At 51.7% G+C, this 6,696-nt stretch overlaps 2 long non-coding RNA genes across 5 annotated transcripts; both read left to right on the forward strand.

Annotated features, from left to right (window-relative positions):
• Positions 1–1,074: 1,074 nt before the first annotated feature.
• On the forward strand, positions 1,075–6,447 carry LOC127028117 (uncharacterized). 4 transcript variants are annotated; one of them, XR_007767953.1, is made up of 4 exons: positions 1,075–1,250; positions 1,877–1,940; positions 2,030–2,085; positions 6,403–6,447. It is a non-coding gene; the product is annotated as an uncharacterized LOC127028117 (long non-coding RNA). The 4 variants fall into 4 exon arrangements; XR_007767952.1 differs by lacking the exon at positions 2,030–2,085 and adding an exon at positions 6,263–6,318; XR_007767951.1 differs by lacking the exons at positions 1,877–1,940; positions 2,030–2,085 and adding exons at positions 6,110–6,173; positions 6,263–6,318.
• LOC127028116 (uncharacterized) lies at positions 3,876–4,795 on the forward strand. The gene is made up of 3 exons (XR_007767949.1): positions 3,876–4,382; positions 4,470–4,516; positions 4,623–4,795. It is a non-coding gene; the product is annotated as an uncharacterized LOC127028116 (long non-coding RNA).
• Positions 6,448–6,696: the final 249 nt, after the last annotated feature.

Genomic DNA, 6,696 nt, shown 5'->3' on the forward strand with positions numbered 1-6,696 from the left:
TCTTTTTGTTTTCCGTCTTATAGTATGTTTCTGTTTGGTAGCTGGTACCCCAAAGATGTCTCTCATCAGCTCAGATCTCCTCTTGAGTTTTTCAGAGAAGGCAACGGCCTTCACCTATATTTATGGACACATCTCCCGTGGTGGTTTTTGTTCTGTTTTGCAATTTGTTTTTGTTCTAGCTACTTAGGTGTCAATTAGACCGCTTCATGCAGTGTCTGATACATTTCTTGTTTTTCCATGGTTTTTTGGTGTTTTCTGTCCTTTGGGACTCATCTAATTCTCTTAAGGGAGTCATTTGGAGAGACCGTCGAGGTGACTCTGAATCATCGGCAATTTACAGTAAAAAATTTACTTTGCAACCGGAGATATTTTTGAGAAGGGATTCTTACGTGATCTAGTTCTGCTTTGTCATTCGGTCCTACCCAGAACGTAGCGCTGGTAGCCGTTAGGCAGCACGCGTGGTCTTGCTAGAAACGAAGTGTAACCCCATAGCATTTTGGTTTTTTAATAGGAAATTAAAGCGCATGATTTTTGATAATAATATCGTTACTGCATTTCACGAACTAATTTCCTACGTAGCTTAGTACAACACCTATCTTTTTCTATCTACGCCCCAGGAAAATTAAGTTTAAATGCTTACCCGGTCACGTTGTTGATGCGATAGATATAGTCGTAGTAAAAGAGCAGGTATTGACATTTCCAGTAAGGGTCGCTTTTTCTCTGTTCGGTGCTTTACACGCTGTAAACTGAAGGCAGATGAGAAAACTCCCTGCTGCTCCTCCGGCCACATTTATGCCTTCTGGTGGTTCACCCCTCCCCTTTCCCAGGTGACTGTGGGAAGGGTGGTGGGCGGGGCCCGGGGTATATGAGCCACAGGCCTCCCCTCAGGGAGCTCAGTCTGCTCCTGGGCTTCTGTGGGGTCAGCGCTCTGCTGTTGCTTCGGTCGGTTACAGCTTTTGAGCTGGCTAAGCTGTTTGGGCAGATGCGTTTTGATATTTAGGGAAGCGGAGGTGTCTGAGGTAAGAGCTTCAGGACGAGCTGAGGTTAAGCAGCATATACAGCGGAAAGTATACTTGTATGCAGCTTTTTTTTGTTTCAGGTCAGTAATTTTGTATTGAGTGTTCAGGGGTGGCAAGGTGGTTTAATAGGATGCAATTTCTTTTTATTCTAGGTGCACTGCATTTTCCTGGAATTCCTGGCTCTACTGAAGATGGAACCCTGTCTTTTTTACCGGTTTTGGCTTTTGCTGTGTAAGTTGCTGATATCATCTCTCTTAACAGGGCTGATGGTGAGATTATCTGGCAGGGGTTAGAGTGAGCATCTTGTCTGCCTCTGTATATGGAGTTTTAGCAGTTCTCAAGAAAGCGGCAGGGCCATAAGGCATAGTGTCTTTCAGGGTATGGGACGGCTCATCGCCTTTCCCGATCGCCCACAGAGTACCACGTTGTCCGTAGAACCTTTGCAGCTTGTGACAGGCCCCTCGTAGATTCTAAGCGTCGGGACTTCACTTATTTTGTGGACCTGTAGCAGAGTCCAGAGCCTGTGGGAAGATGGAAGACGAGAGGTGGCTGCAGAATGCAGGGCATGGCTCAGAAGAGCAGCTCCCGAGGAGCAGCCAACACGGGGAGTTCACGGGATGCAAATACAGGGCAGGAGCTGTCAGGAACCAGTGGGGTTCCACCAGATTTGACCGGTGGCTAGATGACTAGCTTACAGGTTTTGAGCTGTTTTATTTTGAAGGCGGGAAGCAGGATATCGGCACCGGAGCTGACTCGGGCAAGGTGAGCCCTGTCTAGTGAGCTGAAGGAGCAGTTATTTTTCAGGTGTCATATTGTTGGTGAAGTTAGAAGCATCCCTTGTTGTTTGTGTTTCACAGGTGGTACCCGAGCCTCGACGTGGCAACCTGTAAACAGCAGAGGCAGGGCCGGCGAGCGGCCGAGGTAAAGGAGCGGGAGATGGGAATCGGTGCGGTCAGGCCGTGGTTTCGGGCAGTATCTCAGCATGTGCCTTTTGCTTTGGTTTTTTTCAGATGCCGCAAGGAGGCTCGGAGGGGCAAAGCCGCATGCCGACGAGCGGTCCGAGAAGGTGAGGCTGTTGACGGCCGGGTCGGTGTCTAATAGCAAAGTGTTGTATGGCCACTCGGTTAAGCGTTTCTCTTTGGTTTTGCAGGTGCCCTGCGGGCTGCCTTTGGAATTGGATGAGCATTTGAGGTGAGCTGGGGTAGCGGCGAGGAGGAGCACGGGGCCGGTCACTTCTCACGAGCGCAACGGTAGTTTTCTGTCTTTTGGTATCTTAGGTGCCGCAAGCGATGACGGCCGCAGCGTCCGAGACTGGAATTCCTGCGGAGCAGGTGAGCGGAAGGCCACGTTGCTTTTGAGGAGGAGGGCGTTGTGGAAGAGGTCTGTGTCGACCGACACGATGCTTACTGCTGGCACTATTTGGGTTTTTTTTTTTTGCAGGTGACAAAAAGGAATCTGGCAACTGCGGGAATATCCTGGTTCGCTGATGTGGTTTTTGTTGAGGATGGATTCAGACCCCCGGCCCTCTGACAGCTAAGTTGAGGGAGCAGGGATGGGGAGCGGGCCCTGGGGGGAGGGAACGAGGTCGGGAACTGCAGGGAGGGGTTTTGAAGTTAGCGTAGGGGAGAGGGCTGTCCAGGAACAGTCCCCTTTGGGCAGCTAAAGGAAGCAGGTTACTTCTCGGTACGATGCTAGCGTGTGCCGGGCAGGGCAGTTCCAGCCTGTGTCTGTGTTGCTGTGTTGTTTGTGTAGTCTGTCTTCTGTGTCTTAGACCTTTCTTGGGTCTCGATGTCCTCGTTGCTCTTTGCACTCGAGGAGCACGGCATGCGCCTCGGGTGCCATCCTTAGGGTCTCGAATGCCCGTACTCATCGGCATAGTGCCAATCGGGTGCTTCTTTTCTTGCGTTACAAGCTTAAAGCGCGGATCGTCTTTGGAAGTTTCCGGTCGGTCCTCTCTTTGCGGCATCGTTCCGGGCTGCGTCAGCATCTCTGTTCTCTAGCCATCCATCGTCACTAGACTGGAACGACTTCTCCGCATCCTTACGTTCTTAGGTCTTGAAGCTAGGCTGCTTGCGCATCCGTCATCTCTGTTTTGCCAGTAACTTCTTTTAACGGGCCATTATGTTCAACTCTTTTTCTGGGGCTGCCGTAGAGTCCCTCACCTCACTGTTGCGCCCCTGTAGGTCTTCGTGCCCGACAGTCTCCTGTCTGGGAGTCATTCTTCTCGCCGAGAGTTTTCTCTCGTCTTTGAATCGCATTGTGTGTAGCGTTCTGCGTAGTGTCGGTCTGTGTGTGTGTGTGTTTGGCTCGGAGCTGCTCTGCCCAGGGGTGTGGAGTCAGGGGTAGGTGGAATAGCGAAAAGAGCCTATGGTTAATATGTTGATATGCCTAGACCATTTAAGCAACGGTTGTACAGTCATCTCGGATCGAGTAGCTGTCGGCAGACTGTGTGGACAGTCATTTCAGTAGTGTTTTATGGAGATGATTGGAGCCTTCTGGGAGGGGCTGTTCAGCAGTAGGGAAGCAGATTGAATCTCAAAGGTGTGAAGGCTGGTATGTGTGGGGCTTGAAGTTTGGTCTGTTTTTTGATTTTTTTTTTTTTAATGGCAAGCTGTAGCTGGACTCTAGATGGTATTCCTAAATAGAAACAAGACCTGTGGAATTGTTAAGCTACTGATCGGCATCTGGGTGACTTGTTTAATAATAACTTTTTTCAGATGCAGAGGGATAAGATACGCACCAAAGAGCGATGGAGGCGAGCCGAGCGCCGTGAGAAGGTAGGTCGGCGTGTGGTGTTGGAGGGAAGGTGGGACTGGTGGCTATATGACTACATTATGGTGCATGGTCTGTTGTTGTGTGTTTTTTTTTTTTTTTGAAGGTGCGAAGCGATGAGCAAAACAAGATGTCGGCACCGGAGCTGACTCGGGCAAGGTGAGCAATGTCTAGTGGGCTGAAGTAGCGGTTATTTTTCAGGTGTCATAGTGTTGGTGAAGTTGTAAGCATCGTTTGTTTGTGTTTCACAGGTGGTACCTGAGCCTCAACATGGCAGCCCAAAGCGACGGAGGCCAGGCGGGCGAGCGGCCCAGGTATAGGAGAGGGTAAGAGGAATTGCTGTGGCCAGGCTGTGGTTTCAGGCAGTATCTCAGCATGTGCATTTTTCTTGGTTTTTTTTTTTTTCCAGGTGCCGCAAGCAGCCTCAGAGGGGCGAAGCCGCATGCCGGTGACCGGTCTGAGAAGGTGAGGCGGTCGTGGGCCGGGTCAGCGTCTAATAGCGAAGTATTATATGGCAGCTTGGTTAAGTATTTACCTTTTGGTTTTTCAGGCACCGTGCGGGCTGCCTTTGGAATTGGACGTGCAGTTGTGGTGAGCTGGGGTAGCAGCGAGGAGGAGCGCGGGGCCGGTGACTTCTCCCAAGCGCAACAGTAATTCTTTTTTTTCTCGGTATCTTAGGTGCCACAAGCGATGATGGCCGCAGCGTACGACTCTGGAACGAGCAGGTGAGCGGAATGCCGCGGCACATTTGAGGAGGGGGTGTTGTGGTAGAGGTCGGCATTGATCGATGTGATGCTTACTGCTGGCACTATTTGTTTTTTTTTATTGCAGATGACGAAGAGGAACATGGTGACTGTAGGAACCTCCCAGTTAGCTGATATGGGTGTGGCTTTTTTGTCGAGGATGGTTTCAGACGCCCGGCCCTCTGACAGCTAAGTTGAGGGAGCAGGGATGGGGAGCGGGCCCCGTGGGGAGGGGACGAGGTCGGGAACTGCAGGGAGGGGTTTTGAAGTTAGCGTAGGGGAGAGGGCTGTCCAGGAACAGTCCCCTTTGGGCAGTAAAGGAAGCAGGTTACTTCTCGGTCATGACACTAGCGTGTGCCGGGCAGGGCAGTTCCAGCCTGTGTCTGTGTTGCTGTGTTGTTTGTGTAGTCTGTCTTCTGTGTCTTAGACCTTTCTTGGGTCTCGATGTCCTCGTTGCTCTTTGCGCTCGAGGAGCGCAGCATGCGCCTCGGGTGCCATCCCTCGGGTCTCGAATGCCCGTACTCATCGGCATAGTGCCAATCGGGTGCTTCTTTTCTTGCGTTACAAGCTTAAAGCGTGGCTAGGTCTCGCTTCTGACAAGTTTCCGGTCGGTCCGCTTTTGCGGCATCGTTCCGGGCTGCGTCAGCAGCTCTGATCTTGAGCGGTCCGTTTTCGCGGATACCTTTTCTGGGACTTCTTCCCTGCATCCCTACGTTCTTAGGTGCATGCCTACATTCTTAGGCTCCCTGCACATGCCTCATCCCCGTTGCAGCCGTATCTTTTTGTAACGGGCCACAGTGCTCGACTCTTCTCGGGCCGCCATAGAGTCTTCCTCATGGGCCCCTTGGTCTTCTCGCCCGACGATGTCTCTTGTCCCAGAGTCGTTCTTTGAGAGCTTTTTTTATGTGTCTGGGTCGTGCCATTTGTCTGGTTTGTGTGCAGCGTTGGTCTCTGCACGTTTGTGTCTGGGTTGGAGCCGCTCTGCCTGCGGGCATAGCGGTGGTAGCCAGCAAAAGAGTAACAACAAGATTCTAAGGCTAACATGTTGATAAGCCTAGACTTTGTAGGCAAAGAGCGTACAGTCTATTTCAGAGCAAAGAGCCAGATAGGCAGCAGGCGAGGAGAGTATTCCTGTAGCGCTATGCAGAGACCCGGGGCATGACCAGATTTTTTTTTTATTGGCAGGCTGCTGTCAGATGCCAGATGGTATTCCTAAATGGCATCAAGACCTCTGGAATGGTTAAGCTATCATTCAGCATCCAGGTGACTTGTTTAATAATAATTGTTTTCAGATGCAGAGGGACAAGATATGCCCCAGAGAGCGACGGAAGAGGTGAGCGGAGCGATGTGAGAAGGTGGGTCGCTGAGTGTCGTCGGAGGGAAGATGGGACCGGTGGCTAGATGACTAGCTTACAGGTTTTGAGTTTTTTATTTTGAGGGCGGGAAGCAGGATATCGGCACCGGAGCTGACTCGGGCAAGGTGAGCCATGTCTAGTGAGCTGAAGGAGCAGTTATTTTTCAGGTGTCGTAGTGTTGGTGAAGTTAGAAGCATCCCTTGTTGTTTGTGTTTCACAGGTGGTACCCGAGCCTCGACGTGGCAACCTGTAAACAGCAGAGGCAGGGCCGGCGAGCGGCCGAGGTAAAGGAGCGGGAGATGGGAATCGGTGCGGTCAGGCCGTGGTTTCGGGCAGTATCTCAGCATGTGCCTTTTGCTTTGGTTTTTTTCAGATGCCGCAAGGAGGCTCGGAGGGGCAAAGCCGCATGCCGACGAGCGGTCCGAGAAGGTGAGGCTGTTGTCGGCCGGGTCGGTGTCTAATAGCAAAGTGTTACATGGCCACTCGGTTAAGCATTTCTCTTTGGTTTTGCAGGTGCCCTGCGGGCTGCCTTTGGAATTGGATGAGCATTTGAGGTGAGCTGGGGTAGCGGCGAGGAGGAGCACGGGGCCGGTCACTTCTCACAAGCGCAACGGTAGCTTTCTGTCTTTTGGTGTCTTAGGTGCCACGAGCGATGACGGCCGCAGCGTCCGAGACTGGAATTCCTGCGGAGCAGGTGAGCGGAAGGCCACGTTGCTTTTGAGGAGGAGGGCGTTGTGGAAGAGGTCTGTGTTGACCGACAGGATGCTTACTGCTGGCACTGGTGGATTTTTTTTTTGGCAGGTGATG

Source organism: Gymnogyps californianus, unplaced genomic scaffold (genome assembly GCF_018139145.2).
Source record: "Gymnogyps californianus isolate 813 unplaced genomic scaffold, ASM1813914v2 HiC_scaffold_185, whole genome shotgun sequence".
Taxonomy (NCBI): domain Eukaryota; kingdom Metazoa; phylum Chordata; class Aves; order Accipitriformes; family Cathartidae; genus Gymnogyps; species Gymnogyps californianus.